Below are 25,381 nucleotides of genomic sequence, written 5' to 3' on the forward strand. Positions count from 1 at the left end.
ACTAGCTCTGGAAAAGCTATCTTTTAACCATGAAAAAATGAATACAGAGCATGTCAGAGAATTACATAACACACACCACGTACCCTCTACCTAGAATTAAATGTAAATGGCTTGATCAAAATATCAATTGTACATCTTAAGTAAATACAATTTTTTTGTCAGTTGTATGTTAGAGCTAGAAAAAAAAAGAAAAAACTGTAAATGGCTTGTCACATTTGTTTCAGATTTTCTTAAAGATATAAAACATTGCAATTACAGATAAACCCCACTTCAGTGCTCTCTGACCCATTCCATACTGGCCCTTAATCTGTTTTGTGCATATCATTCCAGTCCATGTTTTTATACTTTATTATATAAGACTTATATCCATAAAGTATTGGTTTATTTGTAAAACTCACAGACACTATAAAACTCATATCACATTTTACCCATTCTGAAACTTCATTCACTCTTGTTTTTATAATCTAACCATATTGATACATATAGCCCTAGTTTATTTAAGTGCTGAAAAGTAATCCATCTATGAATATGTTATCATTTATTTGTCCACTAAAAAGTATTACTTAGCCGGGGCGCCTGGGTGGCACAGCGGTTAGGCATCTGCCTTCGGCTCAGGGCGTGATCCCGGCGATCTGGGATCGAGCCCCACATCAGGCTCCTCTGCTGTGAGCCTGCTTCTTCCTCTCCCACTCCCCCTGCTTGTGTTCCCTCTCTCGCTGGCTGTCTCTATCTCTGTCGAATAAATAAATAAAATCTTTAAAAAAAAAAAAAAGTATTACTTAGCCAGAACGTGTTTACTGGGTCGTAAAATGAAATCCTAGGAAAATGTGTAGATGCAAAGGACCTTGGAAGTCATCTGATGCAGGGTTTCTGAAGCTGCTCATAGACCCTCTTCCATGAAATGAGCTTTAGGAAGTCTAAGAAATCTGAACCTCTGTGGGATGAGCATTTTCTGCAGAAAGGGCCAAAGCTTTGACTATATTCTCAGAGATACACGTGCTAGTTACTTGTCCTAAAGGAGTTGAGAACCCGTGACCTAGCTTCCCTCTCTCATTTGACATATAAGAAGACTGAAGTACAGAGAGGTTAAGTAATTTATACAAAATCATAGTGATGACAGACCCTGTTCGTAGATCCAGGTCTATGTCATTGCTTTTCCAGAACATCACATTGCTGAGGTTTGTGCTTGTTGATTTCTTATACAATATGAATTAAGCTCCTTTCAACTTTTAGTCTATAAAGTATAATTCCATATTTTTTTGTTTTGATTATTATCCACTGCTGGTAAGGAGGTGGTCAGATTGGTACATTCCTATATTACTGGTGGCATTGTAAATTGGTATAGTCTTTTGGAAAATAATATGAGATGATAAAGTGCCAATAAAACATTAATAGCTTTTTGGCTCAATCGTTTTTATATTGAGAAAAAAGTCCTACAATTGGACAAAGCCACATGCATAAAATGTTCATTGGAGTATTATTTGCAATAGTGGAAAATATCTACTAATAGGGTAATGGATAAATCACAGTATGTCCACTCCATTGAATACCATGTAGGCAATTAAAGTTAAGGTTTTATAAAATGTTAAGCAATAGAAGGAAATGCTTACTACATAATATTAAGTGGAAAGTTATGTTTACACATAACTTTATTAAGTTATGATTACAACTTTGTAAAAAATCTGCACAGGATAAAAAACTAGAAGTAAACACAATACACGATAAGTGATCATTTACTTTTTATTTTCTTGATGCAAATTCGTAGGTAATGAAGTTATGGTCATAATTTTTTAAAAGTAAACAAAAATAATACCATCATTAGATCCAAATGCAATGAATTTTTCCCAAAAGCAATGAATTTTAATAATTATGTTTCCTATAGATTCATCATCTTAAAAACACTCAGAAACAAAGACTGTCCTTTAGTACTACATTTTCGTAGGTTTTGGAATGCCATCTTTAGAATCCTGTGTAAGATTGCCAATTACAAGTTGGTTGATTGCACTCACAAGTCATCTGACCAAATAGCTACTGAATTTCCATATTCAAAGTTGGACACTGATTTCTAAATTGTTGTCCCTAAGTAAATAGAATTGGCTTCTACATTTATCTGACAAGAATCATCACTTTATAATCATATGTTATGTATGGATCAGGGAGATATTTTTCCCAAAGCAGGGTTTACTTTTTGACGTTTAAATTCATTATTTCAATTTAAACATTTTCTTGGTGTAGGGTCGGCTATAGGATTTTATCGTATGCTCTTATTCCGATATTTCTGGTTAGTAGAGCTATCAAATTATGACAAGAATGTGTTCACCTAAAGTCAGTTCATTTCCAGTCTGTATACAAACACACATATATTTTTCTTTCTTTTCTTGGTCAATAAACATTTATAGTGACATATACATTTATTTTTTTCAAGGTTGCACGCGAGCTACACCAGCAGGGGGCGAAATACAATAGGAATTTGACAAGCCATATAGATCTTTCTTTAGTGACTGAGCAATAACAAAAAATCCAGTACCACCACAAAGCAATTGGTACTCCAATTTAAAGTGATGCAGTCTCCGTATTTCTTACAGCGATTGAGTTGTAAAAAGACAAATGCGGGTCTCTTTTAGCGCTCCAAGTTAATTTGTCTAGAACATTGCAGAGGCGGGATAAACCGTGATGAACTGCTTTTGTCCTTATCTTTCCCCTGATTTGTATAATTTCGCCACTCAAGGGGGTGGACACTTCTCTGTGGCTGAGGGGGTGTTTTCCGTCCTTGTTTCTTTGCGTAGCTGTTGAGCTTTGCTGTCTTGGAACTATATTAAACTATTCAAATTACCGGTGCAGGTTTGGCAAAGTGAGCAGAATGAGCACTCAGCAGGGCTCATGATTTGCAGGGTAGGTACCCCAGGCTCATCATCCCGGAAGATATAACAATTCTTAAAGCCTTGTAGTCTGATTTTTACAGTGGTCGCTGTTCTAACAGGTATTTGTGATAAAAAGAGGGAAAGGTCATAAAAACGCAAATGACCAACTCCTCAAGAATCCGTTATGACCCCTGCTAGGGAAATGCATAAGTTGATTTGGTATCTTTAGCTTCATTGGATATTCTCCCGCAGCATCTATGAAAAATTACCACCGTCTCCATCTGTTAGCAAAATTCCCAATTTTTTTTCCTGTTGGTCTCAAAGCCGATTTGTCAGTCTTCAGCGGGTGCTTTCCCTTTTAAGGTTGATTTATAACAATCTCTTTGTTATGTATCAACCACCAGCTTCCTCTTCTGTCAGTTTAAATTAAAAAGAGGAAGGGACTTGGACTGAATGAAAAGTCGTTTTACGGGGCGAAAAGGGCAAGCTGATAAGGGCTCTCCGGTAGGTTTTTGGTGAAGATATGGCTCTGTATTTCAAAATCTTGGCAATTTTATTTGGAGAGCAAGAGACTTAACTTGGTCCTGACTGAACGATATCGTTAACAGACTGAAAAACACCTGTCCCTCGCCTTGAGCGCAGCTTCACCGGGAGGCGGAATGCGGAAAGACGTCCTTCTCCGCAACAGCTCGATGACTCGCAAGGAAGTAAAAGAAAAGGGCAGCTTGCCCACACCCAAAATGGCGGCCAGCACTCTGCACGACCGCGCCTGCGCAGGGGTAAGCGTTCCGTGACACTAATTCCCCTGGAGTGTCCTCCCCCCAACCCCCCTGCACCCACCAGCGCCCGGCCCCGACCTAGCCACCTGCGCCCGGAAGTGACGTGTCGGCGGCAGCGGTTCCCCCGCTGCATGATGGGAGAGTGTGTGGAGTGGGCGGGGGGTCTCGGCGGAGGAGGAGGTGGAGGCGGCGGCGGCGGCGGAAGAGGGCGGAGGGTAATGGGATGGGGGTCCCGCGACAGCGCTGAAACTCCGGGTGGGCGTCCATGGCGCTGCTTCGCTGACAGGGCTGTGAGCAGCCTGCCTTCCGCTATCACCAGCTCCGCGTCGGACTAGCCGGTCCTTCCCCGGGGAGCCAGTTACTCCCCGGGCCCCTGAGCCATGCCCATCGCGGCCGCCCCGAACGAGCCAGGTAAGCGCCACCGCTCCGCTTCCCCGGCCGTGCGGGGGGAACAGGAGGCTGGGACCCGGCCCGGCCCACTGGCCGAACCCTTGCCCGGGCCGGGAGCACCTGCCTGCCTCGGAGCCTGGGACTGCGGGGACGGGGACGGGGACGGCTCTGCGGGCCTGCGGGCTCCGGACTTGGGCTCTGCCCTCTTCCGCGGCGGGTGCGAGGACGCCGGCGGCAGCGCCCAAAGCGCACAGATCCCTCCCCGCCATCCCGGGCACCGGCCGGGAAAGTGTGAACCGTTCCCACATCCCCGGCCGCCGCCGGCTCGCCCTGCCCCTCCGCTTCCACCTGCCCACAGCTCCGGCCGGCTGCTCTCCGGGAGCTGTAGAGAAGTTTGGGGCTTTGCTCGGGCTTCCTCTTTTTCCCTCCCCCTTCCTCGTGACAGGTGTAAACACTGCCTGCCTCTCCCCAGGCCCGAGGCCGGCTGCGACCAGAGTGTGGCTGCTTCCAAGGGTCTCGAAGCAAGCGGGTTTTGAGTCCTCCCAGCAGGCAGAGGAGAGCCCCAAAGCTCATGCATCCCTTCCTGAAAGGATCTTTCCTTCTCCTTTCTTGCACTCCTCAAGAAATAATCTGTGTCTTCTCCCCAGATTGCGTTCGCAAAGTTGGGCCATTATTCTTTACGCTTCCAGTTTGGCAGGTGCAGTGTCTTGCTTGGGCAGAGGACAAGAGTATAGGGTGAACAGGGGTAAGGTCTTTTCTCCATTAGGAAAGTACTGAGAATGGTTGGGTTTTTCTCTTAGTGGTTGATGTAAGTTTTAGCTTGGTTTCCCACTGAATCTTCTCTTGGGGGCCGTGGAAAGGACTTGTAAATATTTTAGTGGGAGCATGGGAAGGGGGCACATTAAACAAAAGCAGTGGTTCCGTTTCAAAGTTCTCACTTCAGGAGAAGAAAAGTAAAACTTTACTTTTGAACTTTAATCTTCCCTGTTCACTGGCTTTCATGGAGTACGTTCTCATACTCCGAATTGGGTTTTTTGGTTTTTGTTTGTTTTTTCTTTTGAGGGTAGGAGGGGGAGACAGATCCTTGAATTTACATTTGTTACTTTTAGTTAACCTTTTAGACATTAAAATATGCCAAACTCCACGGGAAACAAATGTTTCAGCACTATTCCATTGATATAATTTGCACAGTTTATCTACATTTTATATGCTTTGCCGGCTTAAATGTTGGCTTTTGTACTAGTCATTTTTAAATTTGCAGAAGTATATGTGTCTATACAGAGTGCCTATGGTAGCCTTGTTAATTTTGTCTATGAAGATATTGCACACGGATTTAAAGGTCTTGTATAAAATATTTAGCCCAGTAAATGACACCTAGTAAATGCTCATTAGATTGAATTCCTTTATGTATCAGTTAGATATATTAATTGATCTTCAAAGTATAGATATATTTTATACCTTTAAAAAGCTCTTGTAAGAAATTCACTAGAATTCACATAATATGTAGGGCATTTGTTTTTCTGTTTTCTAATTTTTGACCTAGAGACTGTTATAAAAATAATCCTTTAATGTGTCCATAATTAGATACTGAATCCATAATTGCATTGATAAATTTTGCAGAATCCAGTTGTCTTTATGAAAATTTTGTAATCTAGATGAATCCTATTATAAAACATCATTTAAAATTTTAATTTGTTTTACTTGCAGTTAGTTAAAAGTTCAGAAAACAAGTGAAATTTGAGTACCAAATGTTTTATTTTTGTGTGAAACCTAAAGTGCTTCCCTTAGCAGTCTAAAAAGTCTTTGAATAGCTTCTCATTGAGGAATACCCCTTCTCTCCTAACCCTACTCCCCAAAACTCATAAAAGGAGGCCATTAAGTATATAGGTATTTTTAAACTGTCATAAACCATTTAAATCAAATGTTTATATTGTAATTTAATGTTACCTACAATTCATAAGTTAAAAAGTAAGGACTTCATTCTCTCTGAGCAGTTTCAGTTCCTCTTTAATTAGGCTAGTGAATCTTTCCAGCCTGAACTTCATATGTATTTATAGTTTTTACACAATTTGAAGAACATCTGGCACTATATGGGTTGTAATATCTATCAATTCGATACTTAGTCTTTTCGCAGAGTGTGTGTATATCATACACACAATCACGGGTCCTTTCGCAACTTTATGATAATTACTAACGCTGATATACATTACTTACTGTGAGTGAGATACTCATGTAAGTGATTTATATAAAGTATATTAACTCATTTAATCCTCAGAACAACCCTATAAACTCGTAGGTGATATCCCCATTTTTCAGAAAAAAAACTGAGGCATGGATGTTAAGCAACTTGCCTAAGGTCAAACAGCTGGTAACAGAGCCAGGATGTAATATGATAGTTTTGCTTATCATATTTATGTAGTTTTAATATAGTTTTTAAAACATGCAAAACTATACAATATATTTTCTGGGAATCATGGAATATGTAGCAAAAGTACAAAAACATTCATTGGAAAGATAAATACCAAATGAGAATAAAAGTTACCTCTGAAAAACTGAAGAGGGATAAAGGATCTAGGAAGGGACTGTTTTTCAACCATAGCTTTACCGTTTTTAATATAAATCTGAAGCAATTTGGTAAAAGATTAAGATTTAACACAGCTAGGTGGTGGATACTTACTCATTATATTTTTTTCTAAACTTGTGTGCTTGAAATCAATAAAATAAAAGGTCAGGTTTTTCATTTTAAAATAAAGTATCACTTTGTCTTTTAGCATTGTATATTTAAAAAGAGGACAGGGAAGTAGTTAAGTGTTATTTTGTATTGACTTCCCTTTAAGATATAAGGAGGTTCTAACTTGAAAATATTTAAAGAATTGTTCCCCTTCTGAGGTTCCTCTGCAGTAACCTCTCTTGCCTGGGCTCTCCTCTTATTCCTTCCAACCATCTCCACAGCCCTATATCACACTCCTAGTTTCTATTTCTGGCCTTACCCTGGGGTTGGGGCCCATAGGTCTGGATTAGACCTATTCCCTGGGAAAAGGAAAAAGTCAGAAACTGTACACTGGGGAGGAAGCAGAGGGGTGGGGAATCATTGCTCGTTAGTTTGGGAGAAATGAAAAAAGAAGGAAAATAGGTTTAATACACTCCCCTTTCTTCCTCAATCACCACCATCCCTATTTCAAATAACTAACTTAAGTAAACCTTGCAGAGATAAATTGCTAGTAAATTAAAGGTTCTCTGTATGCTCAAAGCTTAATTTATAAGCACTGTTTTGCTGAATAGTTCCCAGAGGAAAATAAAGTAGTAAATTAGAATAAATTCACTGTAGGTTCTATTTATGTAAATACTTAAAAAGTGCCATAAACCATTTCAACTAAATATCTAACACCATGGTATTCTCTTCCTTTCATTCTTGCTGCAATATGTGAGGTCCTATTCTAGATGCTGGGGATACTGAAATGAACAAATTTTTAAAATTGCCCTTATTGAGCTTCATTTTCTTGCATTTGGGTGTGTGTGTGCACGCACGCCTGTGTGTGCGTATTTATGGGGATTAAAAAAATAAAATATAGAGGGGCACCTGGGTGGCGCAGTCGTTAAGCATGTGCCTTCAGCTCAGGGCGTGATCCCAGCATTCTGGGATCGAGCCCCACATCAGGCTTCTCCGCTAGGAGCCTGCTTCTTCCTCTCCCACTCTCCCTGCTTGTGTTCCCTCTCTCACTGGCTGTCTCTCTCTGTCAAATAAATAAATAAAATCTTTAAAAAAATAAAAAATAAAAATAATAAAGTATAGAGATGGCAGATGATGTTAAGTATCACAGAGAACAACAGTCCATTTGGAGGGATATGGGAGTACAGACTTTTTGTCTTAGAGACAGGAGTGGGAGGTTGTTGTTGTTGGGGCTTGCTGTTTTATATAGGATGGGCTCAGAGAAAGCTTAAGACCTGAACTTGGTGAGGAGAATACAGGGGAACAGTGGTAGAAGCAGAAGTATGCCGGATTATTCAAAGAATTGCAAGGGGAAAAGTAGTATATGTGATCACAGTTAGAGGGTGAGAGGGCAGTGTTGCAGGGCTTTGTAGAAATTCTAATGACTTCGGCTTTTTACTGTGTGAAATGGGAGGCCATTGCAGGGCTTTTGAGTAGAGATGTGACATAATCTATGTTTTTAAAGGATCTGGCTGTGGGGGAAAAAAAAAGAATCTGGCTGGCTGCTGTACAAAAAATAGACTATAGGAGTGCAAGAGTGGAAGCAGGAAGATTCCATTAGGAGGTGGTTACAGTGATATGGACAATTTCTTGAATTGGAACCTCTAGTAATTTCCCCATTGCTAAATTCAAAAAACTTACAAGGTACTCCCTTCTGAAAATTCAAGGCCTTCACAGCCTACTTTCCCCAGCATACTGCCTACTTCCTTCATATATCCTACATTCTAACCAAACTCTGTTATGTGACTTACTGTTCTTTGACACTTGCCCCATACATTATTTTTAGTGCCTGCTGTTACCTCTATCAGTTAAAATCCTTTTCATTTCAGATTCTATCTCCATGAAGCTTTTTCTCATTTTCACCATTCTTCCTCTTCCCAATCAAGTAAGATCTTTTTCTTAGAATCCTTGTAACTACATTTTACTTCATTTGATGTTTATATTCTGGCTTGTGTTAATTACTTTTATTTTTCTCTTATGTTGTTCCCCCTAATTAATTGTAGTTTTCTTTAAGATTGTGACTCCTTTTACTCATTTCTACCTCTTACAGAACCTAGCACAGTTATGTATGTAGTAGATGCTCAGAAATAGTGGGTATATATATATTATGATTTTTTAAAGTAGTCTTTTATTACAGGGGCATTGTAGAAAATAGGCAAGCAAAAAAAAAAAAAAAAGAAGAAGAAGAGAAAAATCACATTCCTGTTATTCAGAAATCCTCCCTGTTAACAGTTTAATGTATATCTTTCCCCACATTGTGTGTGTGTGTGTGTGTGTGTGTGTGTGCCCTTTTAACAAACCGAAGTCTTATCATACAGACAGTGTTGTAGGTTGTTTTGTGTTAGTCAACTAAATTTCTCTTACCATTTCAGAAAATTTTCATCTAAATTAATATTCAGGGCTATATTAAAATTCTTCCCCAGGTGGATGTCCCTTTACAGTTGATTTGCCCATATCAGCATCCACTCCATAATATATTTTTCTGGTTATTAAAATTATGAAAGGATAATATGTTCATTATAGAATATTTGGAAAATATGGAACAGCATAAAGAAAAAACTGGTGTGCCCCTTGATGGCAGGGCCCATCTGTTTTAATGCCTGGCACATAGTAACACTCAATAAATATATGTTAAAAGGAATAATATGTGTTAAAAGGAATATTAGTCATCACACTACGAAGAGGTAACTAAACATTTTGGATTGCATTCAGTTTTTTCCCCCCTGTGGGTATATGAGTGTCCTCTGCACATGTATGTATGAATCAGATTGTATCTTGGTGGAAAAGTTTGTGGTCTTTGACTTTGTTTTTGGTTATTTCCATAGGACTGAGTTTTAGAAGTGGAGTTACTAAATCAAAGGGAAAACCAGCTGCTTTCCAAGGGGTTGAAATGAAATCACTTACCTACAAGCAGTGTTTGAGAGTACCCATCTTCATTTAATCTCCTCAGGTGATCAGTAAAAATGCAGTTTTGGGTTTTTTTTTAATTAAGCCCCCCTTTGCAGGGGCAGTCTTTTTTTTTTTTTTTTTTCCTCCAAGATTTTATTTATTTATTTGAGAGAGAGGGAGAGTGCACAAGCAGGGAGAGCTGCAGGCAGAGGGAGAGGGAGAAGCAGGCCCCCACCAAGCAAGAAGCCCAATGTGGGACCCCGGGATCATTACCCAAGTGGAAGGCAGATGCTTAACTGACTGAGCCACCCAGGAATCCCAAAGATGCAGTTTTTAAACTGTTTACCTGAATTTTTACTTTGGATTTAGGCTTTTTAGCAGTATGGAATATTTGCATAATTTAAACATTTTTGAAGGGTTTAAACAGGAGATGTATCCTTATTTGATATGAAGTTAAAAATTCTTAATGCCATGTTCTTTTTAAAATAACTCTGATTATGTTAGCAAGCTATTTAAGTACAAGAAATACAATATTATCTTCTGCAACTATGTTGTGTAGTACAATAACCACTAGCTACATGTCACACTTTTAATAAAGCCAGTCCCAAGTAGATGGGCTCTAAGTGTAAAAAACACACCAGATTTCAAAAACTACTGTTAAGACATATATTTTAGGTTGATTATATATTAAAATAATATTTTAGATGCTTTGTGTTAAGCAAAATATAATTTTATCTGCTTTTTTAATTGACTATTGGAAGAGTTAAAATTGTATATGTGGCTCGTATTGTATTTCAGTTGGACAGTACTGCTCTGGAGCATGACACTGACTTATTTTTATCTATGGAAATGAAATATAAGATTAACTTCACTACTCTGGAAAGCAGTAAATAAGTTTTTAAAAATCGCTTCTTACATTTCAGTTAGTATGTTTTTCATAGGATACACAGTTTGCACAGTAATCTTTCAAATTATAAGACTATAACTTACTGCAGTTCTTATGCTCCGAATGAAATATAGGACTTGGGGAAGGGTGTTAGGAAATTTACCTGAGAAATTGATCCCTCATCTAAGAATTGAAGGATGTGTGGAAATGTTTTAGGCAATGGGACTGCCAGTGCAAAGGCCCTGTGGCACAAAAGAATGTTTGCCTTTCAGTAAATGAAAGAGGGCCTAGTTTAGAGCATTGGAAACAATAGGGGAAGAGAAGAGGAGGTGACTGGAGAGCTGGGAATGGCTTATATAGACTTTATTAAAGATTTTTAAAAAATCTTTATCACAAGCAGAGAATCAGTGTGATCAGTTTGACTTTTTTTTTTTTTTTAAGATTTTATTTATTTATTTGACACACAGAGAGACAGCCAGCGAGAGAGGGAACACAAGCAGAGGGAGTGGGAGAGGAAGAAGCAGGCTCATAGCGGAGGAGCCTGATGTGGGGCTCGATCCCAGAACGCCGGGATCATGCCCTGAGCCGAAGGCAGACACTTAACGACTAAGCCACCCAGGCGCCCTGATCAGTTTGACTTTTAAAAAGATTATTTGGATTGGGCGTGATTGAATACCAGTCAGGAAGAGGCTGTTTAAGATCATGGCAGCTTAGACCAGAACAAGTCACAGGAGGTGAAAGGAGGTACAGATATTCTAGAATTGAGGGATTTATGAGATAAAAATCATTCTTTCGAAGATAGGGGAAGGTGAGAGGAGCTTTGTCAAGGGTGGCTTTCATGTTTCTGACTTAGTAACTAAGTAGGTAGAGGGGCCATTCCCGGAGTTAAGAGAGCCCTGGAAGAGGACCAGATTTTGAGGAAAAAAAGCTTGGGTTCTCTTCCTGTTAAGCTCAGTTTGAGTTGAGGAATTTAAATGGAGAGAACTAGTAGAGAGTTGGCCTGGCAGGTCTGGAGCTCAGGTTTGAGGGCTGGGGCTGTAGAGAGAAATCTGGGAGTCCTAGAATGTGGTAATTAAAGCCTTAGGTGGATGAGATTGTTTGGGGGGAAGCTGAATAAGAAAAGAGCCTGGATGAAACCTGGAAGAACTTACACTACTAATTTGAGTATGTTTCATACTTAACAAGAAAATTTAAGTTTGAGACCTACTTGTAAAAGTGAAAGTAAGGAGTAAATTGGATCAAGTAAGTTAAGTATTTCTGTTTGACATGTGTGTAATCTAGCAAATAATCTAAGACAATGCTAATTTGATTATTTGGAAACATATCTTTTTCCTGCAGCAGAACACAAACTGGGCTTCCCTTATGAACATGTTGAAAACAATTATGAATAAGTATTGGGTTTTTTTGTTACTTTAACAGCCCTAAGGAAAAACTATGTAATTCTCTCCATAAATACTTTAACAGAGTCTCTCCATAAATTTTGAAACTCATTTTTAACTTTTTTAACAAAACAATTTAAAGTAAGAATTATTGAATAGTTCTGTAATATGATAAAATGTATACACCTCAAATCAAAAATCAGTATCTCAATGTAGGGGGAATACTAATGCCTGCTATCACCACTACTATTAGATTTGGTATTGGAGGCATTAGCCGGCACAATCAATAAAGAAAAAGAGAGACGTAAGAATTGGAAAGGAAATGGTCAAACTACTCCAGTTTGCTTATGATGTGATGGTAAATGTTACAAGTAACAGGAGCTTTCAGTTTTATAAATAGTACTCAGCAGTTAGAAAATAGGATGGAAGTGGAGACCCCATTTCACATGAGCAGCAAAAAAATAGATAAAATACAAGTTTAAAAACAAATGTAAGAATTCTACATTGCTAACATTGAATTTTTATGTTAAATAAAATTTAACAGTTCCATGTTTAGGTATTAGAGGATATCATTCTTAATTCACGTCTTAGTATTCTTTAAGTGCTAACTTCAAGTGATACTTTTCAAAGCAAGACTTTCAAGGAGGATCTTTAATATTTGTATATGTCTTAATGAGGCCACAGTCGTTTAAAGAGATAAGATAAATAATGTTTCTGCCTCACCCACCCACCAAAGTGGGTGTTTTTGTTGTTGTTTTCTTCTTAGTCATTGCTTATGTTTTGTAGTATTTTCTGTTTTGCTATAGTTAATCATCTCTCATCTTAATTGTTTGTTACTTGGATGCAGAAATGTTGACCTGGAGTGTTTTCAGGTAAGACACTTCTGCTACAGTGACACTCAAAGTCTGAGGCATTGATTTCTTTTCTTAAGGCTTTTGTTTTTAGTAGCTATTTATAAAAAGTAGTGAATCTACATTAAGAGATAAATTAACTCTTCTGCACTGCATATTTTTAATAGCATCTTTGTTCCTTTAAAAAAAAAAAATACCAGGAGTTTCGGGTATCACATTCAAATTTTCTCTTTCCTGAAGCCCAAACTGGAATGTTTGAATATTCATTACTTTTTTTAAAAAAAGAATATTCATTACTTTTTACCTCCAGTTAAGTCATCATTTCTTCTTACTCCTTTCATATTTCAGACACATTCCTCTATATCATAATGAGCTGGCCAATAACAGCTTTCCATCTCATTAGGTTTCAGAAGTTTACCTGAAACACAGTGCAAGTGTCACACCTAACTAAATAAAAAGTACAGATTTTAATCAGATTACCAGTGACCTTGGTTTCTGGAAGTAGAGAAGTTTCTGTTGTTGCTGTTCACATTCGTTTAATATTCAGCTGCAAGTGACACTGATAAATTTTTTAAACATGATTTTATTTTTTCCAAGGATTCTACAACATTTAAATTATATACTTAATTGCATCTGTTTCAAGGATTATTGCAGTAATTTAAATTTGATCCTTTAAGGAAATTTTCCAAGTTTATTTAGGAAAAATATCAAAAATTTTATGTTGTGAACTCTTTCTTTTTTAAATCTTGAATGTGAATTTCTTTGTGATATTTTCAGATAAATGTAAATGACAGCACTTTAAGAAATGTTTGTACAATTAAATTGTAAGTAGGGGAAAACCTTTTATAAGGAACATTACAATTTCATTGATTTACCTGTATCAGTGAGTTCAGCAATGAAGTTTACAGACATTTATGTCATCCCCAAAGTTATAAAGTCCAATGATATTATTATCCTCTGGGAACTTAACTCAGTGTCTGTCAAGCTTTGCTGACAATCGGCATCATCTTGGAAACTTTTAAAAAAATACTGATCTTTAGGTCCACCTGTTCTATTAAAAAAGGAAAACAATACAAAGCTAAGAGTGAGTAACATTGGTTTACAGGCTACTAGAGAAGAAAAATGTGGAAACAAATTTGATTTACTTTGTTGAATATGATAAAAGAGATAGATATAAAGAAGGATTAATTCAGAAAAGCAACCTAACATAATGAAAAGAACACTGGCTGTAATGTTAGAGCCCTACTTTCCATACTTAGTCTTTATGGGACCTTGAGTAGATTATTTGACCTCTGAGCCTGTTTTTTCCTCTATAAAAATGGGTGGTTGAGATTAAATTGGATAGTGTATGAATAGCACCTAGCATAGTACCTGTGATATAATAATTTGGTAAGTATTGGTGATCTCACTTCACAGAAAACTTCATGACTGAATAGGGTGTGAAGGTATAGTAAATGCGTTCTCCAAACAGGTAAGGATAGGAAGTTAGAAGAAATGACATGTGACAACCTAGATGAAACAGTGCCCGTGGAGGAACCAGGGGATACCTTTTGTCTGAACGGAGCAAAGAGAAAGTATCTTAGCTATGTTGGATAAGATAGGAGTTTTAAGTAGACTGTAGTAATCCTGGCCAAAAATCATGAGGCCCTATATGATTTCTCTCATCTATGGAACATAAGAACTAGGATGATCAGTAGGGGAAGAAAGGGATAAAGAAAGGGGGGGTAATCAGAAGGGGGAATGAAACATGAGAGACTATGGACTATGAGAAACAAACTGAGGACTTCAGAGGGGAGGGGGGTGGGGGAATGGGATAGACCGGTGATGGGTAGTAAGGAGGGCACGTATTGCATGGTGCACTGGGTGTTATACACAACTAATGAATCATCGAGCCTTACATCGGAAACCGGGGATGTACTGTATGGTGACTAACATAATATAATAAAAAATCATTAAAAAAAAAAAAAAAAAATCATGAGGCCCTGAAATAAGCTATTGGTCATGGGATGTTAAAACAAACATAGCAAGCAATATAGAAGATTTAATTTGTGGGATGGGGTGGCAAAGGAGGAACGGTCAGGGCTAACACTGGACACCACAGATTTCTGGACTCAGAATTCAGAATGTTGTATAGGAAGAAGTGGTTTCTGTTCTTTGAGTAGAGGTTGACTTCAGTTTTGGAATTGGAGAATATGAGATATCTTTGGGACATCCAAGTAGAGATATTCAGAAAGGCATTTGGGTAGATGGATCTGGAGGTTGGGCAGCCTGTAGATAGATAGGGTTTCAGCATTATGAATATATAAAAACAAAACTTGGATGAGATTTCTCCGGTATAAGAATATGGGGAGGCCAAGACTTGGGAAACACTGAAATTTAAGAGGCAAGCAGAAGAAGCAGATCCATTGAAGGAGGAGAAAGGCTATGGTAAGAGGAGAATCAAGAGAGATTGCCTTCCAGAAATGCTTTTTTTCACTTAAAAATGTGTTTTAGACACATTTCCTAATTAGTAATGTAGCTTTATCTTTTTTTTAAAGGCTATATTTTAAAGGCTATTCCTTATAAATATTTATTTTCAGTTGCTCTTTAAACAAACTATATAGGAATTAACATTTATGTGGAATGATCTTTGCATACTTGTATGAATGCTTCTATAGGATACATTTTTGTGGATGAAATTGTTTAGTCCAAAAAAAAATGCATTAAAATTTTTGGTATATTGCAGAATTGCCCGAAATATGAACCAACATTTACTTCCACCAATAATACCTTTAATTTTATTCTTAATGTGGCCTGCTTCCTAGATTAGGGTAGTATGGATTTAAAAAATAAATAGTAATTTTTATTACTATATGTAAAATTCTGTGAAGAGAAGAGGAACACTTTAATTTTATCAAATTACTTGGTTCATTCAAATAATGTAATTTAAGAATGCATTTTGTCCTTGTAAGCACCAGATCAAGGAGGAGTTCTTTGTTTTGAAAGAAGCTCTGTTCCCTCCTCTTATATATGCTGGAAGCAGTAATTGGATTTAGAGGAAGTGGATCAGAAGGAAAGAGAATGATAGTATTATTGCGAGGGGGATTAAACCTTGAACAAAATTGATGTGTGCAAACAGTTACTGTTATGGTAGACATACATTATTAACACAAATTCTGTGCTAAGATTTTGCACAGAGGTAATTTTGAATTTTTTTTCTTGTAGCAAACTTTAAGCCATGGCTACAAGACTGTAAAATGAGGTATTCCTATAAAACTGATCATAGAAGAATTGATGTCTTAGAAAATACCAAGAATAGAAATACTGCAGAAGTTTGAAGTCACCTTAAATCGTGCCGCTTACATAGTTTAAAGGTAAAAAATATGGACAAATTTCAAATTTTTTTAATTGATTGACATTTTTCGTAACATCTGTATAGAAGGACCTGCATTTCCCTAACCTCAGTGGTACTAATAGTATTTAGGGGAAGTTGTTAGTTTTGGTCATTTTCTTTAAATTCTTCAGTGTCCTTTTTGTCTTGTTTTGTTTTGTTTTTTTACTTTGGGTTATGTCCTATTTCTGGTTTGTAAATTTAGGTTTGTAAAATCAATTTAGGGGATCCTGACAGCTATTAAGAAAAAGTGAACTAGAACTATCAAGAGTACCCAGAGAGTAAAGGATAAGTACTGTTTGGTGAAATTCTTTTTACCCTTTAGCCTTTCTACCTCTCAGGAGAAAGTAAAACTTTAAACCAAGGAACAACACCATTAAAAGGTCAAACACCTAGAATTTGTTTGCTATGGGAATTCCTTCCATAGTTCCACGAAAGTTATCAGTACAGGGAGACCTACTTGTGGCATTACCTGTGTATACCACACACACATAGACTCCTGAGCGCTGTTTCAGAATGTGTTTATATTTGATTTTTCACATATACAAAGGTTTTGTTTTATAATAACTCACCCCAAGAATGTCATTATATGTTGTTATTTGTGGATGATTTATACTCGTTTTAAGTCTGATTCATCATCTGGTTTCCTTCTCACATGTTTCTAGGTTATCTTTTTCTCAATAGGTGGTCAGGGAACAAATTAAAGTAACAAATACCACTTAGCAAAGACAATTTGTGAGGTAAATCTGTTACATATGTCATATTTTATAGCCAAATTTGTGAGTTAGAGATTATGTAGGACACTGCATCCTTTCTCATTAGCTCAAATAATTGAATTCTAACTGCTTTTGGTTGCAGTTTTAGAACTTTTACTAGATGGCTTTTTTCTCTAAAAGGTGAGTTGCTCTCATGGTAGGCATTTATAGTATGGAGAGTAGCGCTGTCAGGAAGGGCAGCTGCCAAAGGCCTGCCAACATACACGTATTTTAGTTACAGACTGGGGGGCGGGGTTCTGTTTTGAAGGTTCACAAAGTTGGTTTTGTGTTTTTGGTTTTTATTTTTTTTCAGAATACCTTGGGATCTTGAGGTTTAACTCATCAGTCTTGACCAGAATTTAAATCTAAAGCTTTACAGCAAGAAATTTCTTTCAAAACATGTCAGCTATTCATGTCGGCTGATTGCAAATCTGTGGGAAATTTAACATGGAGTATTAAAGTTGCTGGTAGCAGAGAACAAGAGCAGGGGAAATTAGTTGGGCCATCCAGAGTCACATCACGCTCTGGAGACACCAGCTGACACCTCCACTTATGGTGAGAAACTGTCTCAAATCAAAGCAGAGAGTCATACTAGCTGGTCTGTTAAAAACACATGAACAAAAATTTGTCCTTTAGCTGTTTTTTCCCCTAGCTTGCATATAAGTACTACCCCTCTCAACATACTCTCTTTTCCGACAGGTGCAGTACAAATGATTGGATTTGCTTTCTTTTACATGTGTTACATTTCAGACCAGCCTCTCTCAGATCACACTTACTTACCTTAACTGAACCTCGGTGTTTCCTAACTTACTTGGTGGAGCACCAGAGCTAGGGTTATAGAAACCTAGTGGGAGGTGGAGGAGGAGACAGTTCATGAGTGGTCATTGGAGTAAATGCCCCAGCAAGACCAATAATAGTGTATTCAGTTCCTCCCGTGCACCAGGCCCTGAGGATGCAGTGGCCAACAACAGAGGCCTGCCTGTTCCTGCACAACATTTCCAGTCTTTTGAGCTCAAGTAAAGTACCTCTTGCAAGAGCAGTTTCAGTGGAGTGGTAGGAAAGAAGCCAGATTGTGCTGGGTTGAGGAGTGAGTGGGAGGTTAGGAAGTAGAGATAGCGAATAGATAGGGCCCTTTGAAGAAGCTTGGTGGTGAGGAGGAGGAGAGCTAGAAGGACACAGAAGGGAGGAGTTTGTTTTGTTTTGCTCTGATTTGTTTGAGGTTGGAAGACTCTTGAATATTTACAAGCTTGATGAGAAAGCGTCAGTAGTAATGGAGAAATTCAAAGGGTCCTCTGAGCAAGCAATTCAGATAGAGAACAGAAGGTCCAGGGGTTATCTCTAGACAATACTGTAGATGGAGGCACGATTTCAGTGAAAGAACATGAAAATGAAATAATTCCTGCTTTTAGATTCTGTTTTTGTCATCAAGTTTCAGGGATATGAGAGGGAAAAGTTAAGGTGGCTAATTTATTCTGTAACTGTGTACAGAGTACTAGGGAAAAAACTTTATCCCAGGGCTAATGCATCTTTCCTCACTGCTGCTTCTGTTCTGTTGTCTTTGTTATCAGCAGTTATCCAATATCATTTATTCAATTTCAAGTTGAAGTACCTTTTGGGGAATAGTAGCTAGTAATCTCTCAAATATGGTCAGTTGATAGGGTTAATTAAAGGTAAAACAATTTCAGCTATTTTTATTTATCTTGTTTAATTTTTACTGTGCAGCCATACAAACACAAATAAAATGCCTTATGGATTTATGTAGAAAGTTAAAATATACAGAAAAAGGAGGGCTCTTTCTTAGGAATTTTTGAAAACGACCATCTGTAAAATGATAACTCTTATTGCTGTTTAGCAACATTCATTGAAGAGTGAATGTGAGTTGCTGCTTATGTCATTTACATTATGTATGATATTTGCACTTTTGTGAATCATCCTTATTGACATCAAAATCGGGAAGACAGACAATTCGGTGGTTATTTTTGGCAGTCTGGCCTTTTGAGGGTGATCAGCTTAGTTATAAAGATATTTTGCTGCTTGTTTCATTCTTCACCACATTTTTATTACCATGTATATTAATATTAAAAGAAGACATTCGCCTCTTGGCATTTTTGTTGGTTATTAGGTTGTAAGAATCTTTTTTTTTTTTTCCTTCCAAATTATTGTGGAAGTTTCAGAAACCTTTTTCTGGACAACTCAGAAACCTTTAAGGGATTATTCTTGTAATTCCAGTATTTGCTGTCAATTATTTCTGCAATAAGACATATTTCAGGTATTTTATTAACTTGTGACGGATTCACTGCTTTGTAGTTACACTAACATGAGGGATTATTTAACCTCCCTAAGCTTTTATTGTAAAATGAAGATAATAATCCCTACCTCATAGCATAGTATGAGAACTAAATGAGATAATTCATGAATGCTTTTCTCATAGTAGCAACACATAGTAAGCATTGAATAAATGTTAACTTGATATTGGCGTGAGCAGAAAATGAAAGCACTTGGAATATACTATTTGTTCAATGAACTTTTTTTAAGATTTTATTTATTTGAGAGAGAGAGAGAGCGTGAGTGGGGTGGAGGGGCAAAGGGAGAGGGAGAAGCAGACTCCCCACTGAGCAGGGAGCCCACCCAATGAGGGACTCAATCCCAGGACCCTGGGATCATGACCTGAGCCGAAGGCAGACACTTAACCAACTGAGCCACCCAGATGCCCCTCAACAAATGTTTTAAATAATACTGCATGTTACGCAGTTGGTATCTATGATGTCTTGGGTTTTGTTTTTAAATCAGCAAGTTTGAAGGAATTATGGGATCTCTTAAAAATATTCAGTTTCAGAATTGTGGAGGTTTATTAAATAGCCTTGAAGTTTACAGCCTATGTTGAAGGGAGTCCTACAAACAAATAATAACAACAAAACTTTCCTCAATTCTTTACTAAAAAACATCTGTTTTTAGGGGTTCTCTTTGTTTTATTAGCCACCATAGAGCCAATATAAGATGCTGAGGACAAACCACTCAAAAAGAGAAAATGAAAATTATCATTCTTATAGATTGTCAATTTTAGAAGCATGAAAACGTTTGTGACATGCATGGTGCAGTCATCTCTAGATGTATCGAAAACCAGAAAGTTAACTAGAATCTTATCTTCATATCACTCAGAAGGAGGCTCTTTTTGAGACAAGATGATATGACTCTTAAGCAGAATGTAGGCTGGGCAGATTCATTGACAGTATATTTTGATCATATCTTAAAACTCCCGTGGGGATATTACAGTAAAGATTTGAATAATTTGAACTGCAGTAGCAGGCAACATTTGTAATGCAAATTGGTGTTGTTAATTGCTTATGTAACATTTTCTTTCATTTTTCTAAAGAAAATACACATTTTTCCCCATCACTCACTCAAAGGATTTGACAAGTGACTCATTAAAAACGTCAGACATCATGGTAAGAAGGTAGCGTTTTTTGTGTGTGTGATCCATTAACTAAACCTTGCTGGGGGAGTTTGTGCTGCTCAAAGCTTGTAGCACAACTTCGGATATGGTTGTTTGTCTCTTTTCTTTTCTTACCACCATCCTTCTGCTTGTTTGTGTTCTCCATTGTCCCCACCCCCATTCCAGTCCAGTAAAACTAAATTTGGAGTGAAAGGTCCTCAGTAAAGCTGGGGATTGTATAATCTGGGTGTGCTTATCTGGCTGCATGTTGATGTAGCTTGGCTGGTGCCCTGTAAAACGTGGGAGTTTCTTTCTGGTGCATTTTTAGCTTGTCTGCAAGGTTCTCTCAGTGTTTGAATCTGGGAAATTCCTAAAGGGCTTCTTAGAGACCCCACCACTACCACCAAATGTGAGCCCGAAGACCCTAAGATAGTTAAATCACTGTGTGAATGATGGAGGATAGAGGGATGGTCAAGGATTAACTCTTAGAGGAATATGTAGAATCCTTTCCATCCCAACCAGGTACCTTAGAAGCCTTTATTCTCGTGGTCTTGTCACTAAATGGATAGTATCTACAGCCAGTTTACTTCAGGTTACTAGTGAGGACTTCTGGGTTACATTGTCCTGTTCCTCATCAAAACCTCCGTTCCTTTAATAAACTACTACGAGGCTCTGAACTACCAGTAGTAGTAGTTCAGAGACTGTGGTCTCAGTCCTTCCACCTTGGGCATTGTTTCATATTTTCCAGGGGTGAGTTATAGAAATTGGCAATAAAGTCAATGTCTTGTATCTTTAGTGTGGTTAGTAATATTTTTCTTAAGTGACTTACTCTTTCAGTGACCTTTTAAAGTATATGCCAAGTCATGAGAATGTTTTTTGGCAACTAAGCCAACATTGGCTTAGATTTTTGTTAAGGGTAGATTATGGTTGGAACCACAGACTTGGTTTAAGTTAAAATGTAATGATAGTTGATAACTTGCTGAGGCACAGAATGTGCCAGGTACCGAAGGTCTGTTATCTGTAATCCTCACAACAGCATCGACCGGGAGGAACTGCTAGCCCTTTTTTATAGATGGGAAGCTAAAGCTCAAGGAGGGTAAACTCACATAATTAGTAAATGAGGAAACTGGAATCTGAACCTAGAATCTGAATCCAAGTCCAAGATCTTTCTCCTACACTATGCTACCTTTTGAGACATACATATATTACCTGAAATCCCAGAGTTAGGCAAAGTATAAATAAGCACAACTTTTTTGTAATAGAATGGTATGCTTATTATTATATATCCATTCACTTGGAATGTAGTTGTTGTTAATCTAAGTATGTTGATTTTCTGAGACACACTTTTTGTTTTTTATTGTTACATACATACGGCAAAGTATATAAGTCTTAAGTGTACAATGGGGTGAATTTTTACAAATATATGTGCCTGTATAACTAGCACTCTGATCAAGAGATAATAACATTATTAGCACATACCCCCTTTATACCCCCTTCCAGTCAATACTGTACCTGCTATAGGTACCCCTATTCGGAATTAACACTGTAGTTTAGTTTTGCCTGTTTTAAACTTCCCAGAAATGGAATCATACAATATGTATTTTGTGTGTGTGTATCTGGTTTCTTCCACACATCATGTCTGTGATAGGCATCCATGTTGTTGCATGTAATAATAATTCATAACGTACCCCATTCGTGTGTGTGTGTGTGTATATATATATATATATATATATATATATATATACCATTATTCATTTTAACCATTCTGCTGATGGACACTTGGGTTATTTTTAGTTAAGAATAAAGTTGTCATGAACAGTCTTGTTCATGCCTTCAGTGCATGTATATACTCACTGTTGTGGAGTATATACCTGGTACAGTTTTAGTAAATACTGCCAAACAGTTTTCCAAGTGGGTATACCAGTTTACACTCCAACCGTTAAAGTATGAGAATACCAGTTGTTCCATATTGTTGCCTTTGGAAGCTATGATTAAAATTGTTTTGTCTTAATTTTAGCTGTTGTGGTGGGTGTATAGTAGTGTCTTACTGTAGTTTTAATGTGCATTTCCCTGACGACTTTTCATATGCTCACTGGCTATTTGGATAATCTCTTTTGTGATTTACCTGTTCAGGTGTTTTGGCCATTTTTCTGTTGGGTTGTCTCACATTGATTTGTAGGAATTCTGTGTATGTTCTGGCTATGACTTCTTTGACAGCTAATGTACCACAGATATCTTCTCCCAGGCAGTGGCTTGCCTTTTTGACCCTCTTAATGTTGTTCTTCAGGTGAACAGAAGTTTTAAATCTTAATGAAGTCCAATGTATCATTTTCTCTTTTATGATTACTGCTTTCTGTGGCCTATTTGAAACACCTTGCCTTCCCTAAGGTCATGAAAATAATCTCTTAAGAAGGTTGATTGTTTTTACCTTTCACGTTTAGGCCTACAGTCTGTCTGGAGCTGATTTTTGTGTGAGTTATTAGGTAGAATCAAAGATTGATCCCCCTGTGTGGGTATTCACTTGATCTAGCACTATTTGTTTAAAAAAAAAAAAAAGGCTCGTCCTTTCCCCCTCCACACTGCAGTGGCATCTTTGTTATCACATAACATGTACCTTTAAACCAGGTCTCGATACCTGGTAACTTAAGTACTCCAACTTTGTTCCTTTTGTGAAACTATTTTTAAATTGCCGGCTAGTCTGAGGATGATAGTTAACCCCATTCCCCCTTTCATTCCTCTGTGTTCCCAAGCCCACCTTTCCACTTGAGCCCAGAGCTTTCTGCCTACAGACCTACCACCTCTTCTTTTCCATGACCGTTTCAGACCTGTGGCTGGCACTCCTTGAGCAGGTGCAGCTCCCTTTCTTGTGAGAGATTCATATTGAGTCACTTTGGCCCGTTGTATGCCTTGTTACCCTGGCTGCTAATCTGACACAGGACTCAGGATTCCACTGCTGATTGCTACTCGGATTGTGGATTAGTCCCCTGGCCCCTCTGTAGTGGACTCCTATAATAGAATTACCAAACCCAGGATCCTTTGATTTTCATGGTTTGTAGCCCTGAAGGTCTTCTTTGGCTTGCATTTTTATTTACTATTTTTCACGTACAGTGTCCCTAGGCTCTGTATTAAGGATGGGATTTCCCATGGGCATATCTCCAAAGTGCAGGAGGTCTGCCAAATTCTCTATCTGCATGCTCTAACTAACTTCAGGTTACCCCGTTTATTACCCAAGCATGAAAGCCCCATGTCTACTGTTTGTGTATACTATGACTTGACCCTTTCCTAGATACCCCCATTACTTGTTTAAACAATTACTTGTTTAAGGGGTCTTGGAATAAGCAGGCATAAAAATGGGAATTTGAACACACCCTTCTACACACACACACACACACACACACACACACGCACCTGTGCATGTGCTTGTTAAGATTATAAAGAAATTAGACAACTGATTAGAACTCCTTGTGGTGTGGAATACGTAGTGCATTAAGAAGGATGAAGAAACATTTATTAAGGTCGCTTTGTGCCAGGCACAGCATTAAAGTAGCTCATCTATCCCTTTTTCCTGTTAAGTAGGAATAGCTATTTAAAGTCTATATTTTCTGTGTAAAAAAAAAAGGGGGGGGATTTGTCTAAGTCAAACTTCCTATGCTAATTCATCATACAAATACTTCAGTTAACAATTAAATAATACTTCTTGGGGCGCCTGGGTGGCACAGCGGTTAAGCGTCTGCCTTCAGCTCAGGGCGTGATCCTGGAGTTATGGGATCGAGTCCCACATCAGGCTCCTCCACTATGAGCCTGCTTCTTCCTCTCCCACTCCCCCTGCTTGTGTTCCCTCTCTCGCTGGCTGTCTCTATCTCTGTTGAATAAATAAATAAAAATCTTTAAAAAAAAAAAACAAAAAACAAATAATACTTCAACTAACAAATTTTACTGAGTTGGAAAATTTTGGAAAGTTCAAGCTTCCTCCACACTGGCTGGTTGTCATTCTTGACTGGAACTTGAGAGTAGCATTCTCTAAGATTTTTGAAGGATGAATGGACCAAAGCCAAGACCCGCTGAAGGGGAATGTGTAGCCCAAGTTCTTCCCATCAGTAGGTGACACAGTTTTGAGAAAGAAGGAAACATTCATAGTCTGGGAGGCTGACAGAGCCTGTTGCATCTAGAAGGAGAAAGAGAGTACTTTTTCAAGATGTGACAGGAAAACTATTTTCTGTGTTGTTGGTTTGATCACAAACTTTCTGATTCAGATCTTGGTATTTCCTTGACATCTGAGTTTGAAATAAGCCTGAACCAAGGAAAATATTTCATTTTTCAAACAATGAAAAGTTTTAGGAAAAGCAGTAGGTTAACCGTGAACAGATTCTAATAAGAAACATCACACATGGTTCTTTAAAAAGTAAAGTATTATGGGGGCACCTGGGTGGCTCAGTCGGTTAAGCATCTGCCTTTGGCTCAGGTCATGATCCCAGGGTCCTGGGATCGAGTCCCGTATCCCTCATCTGGCTCCTTGCTCAGTAGGGAGGCTGCTTCTCCATGTGCCTACCGCTCCCCCTGCTTGTGCGCTCATGCTCTCTCTCTCTCTCTCTCTCGCTGACAAATAAATAGAAATACAATCTTTAAAAAAACAAAAAAAGTGAAGTATTATGGAAGGTAAAATGGTACAGCACTCTGAAAAATAGTTTGGCAGGCTTTTAGAAAACTACACGTGCACTTACCGTAGAACCCAGTAATCACACTTTTGGGCACTTATCCCAGAAAATAAGAACTTAGGTTAACACAAAAACCTGTACATTAATGTTGTTAGCATCTTTAATATGTATACTATTTAAATATGCCCCTGGTACGTATATTATTAATGTAGTTTATGTACTACTTATAATAATAAAATATAGGAAATAACCCATATGTCATTTGATGAGTAGTTGAGCAAACTCGTGTATCTGTACCATAGAATACTACTCAGCAATAAAAATAATTGAGCTACTGATACATGCAATAACCAGGATGGACCTTAAGGGCATTATACTTAGTGAAAAAAGTTACCTTCAAGAGGTTACATATTGTATAATTTC

General features: G+C 37.9%; 1 protein-coding gene across 17 annotated transcripts in view; it reads left to right on the plus strand.

The window, feature by feature from the left end:
• The first annotated feature begins 3,617 nt into the window (after positions 1-3,617).
• The window catches only part of AFTPH (aftiphilin), a 65,395-nt gene continuing 43,631 nt past the window's right edge, over positions 3,618-25,381 (plus strand). For 3 of the 17 annotated variants that reach the window (XR_015725204.1, XR_015725205.1, XM_045788103.2), the window contains exon 1: positions 3,806-4,051. The gene's annotated coding sequence lies outside the window, so the exon portion shown is untranslated. Of the gene's footprint in view, positions 3,641-3,803; positions 4,052-8,569; positions 8,626-8,673; positions 9,691-10,990; positions 11,758-15,949; positions 16,099-20,243; positions 20,317-25,381 lie in introns of those variants that run through there. The other 14 variants (XM_087863446.1, XM_087863451.1, XM_087863449.1 and 11 more) reach the window with 14 other exon arrangements.

This window comes from Ursus americanus, chromosome 7 (assembly GCF_024610735.1).
Source record: "Ursus americanus isolate L20-20 chromosome 7, mUrsAme1.1.p, whole genome shotgun sequence".
NCBI classification, from domain to species: Eukaryota; Metazoa; Chordata; class Mammalia; order Carnivora; family Ursidae; genus Ursus; species Ursus americanus.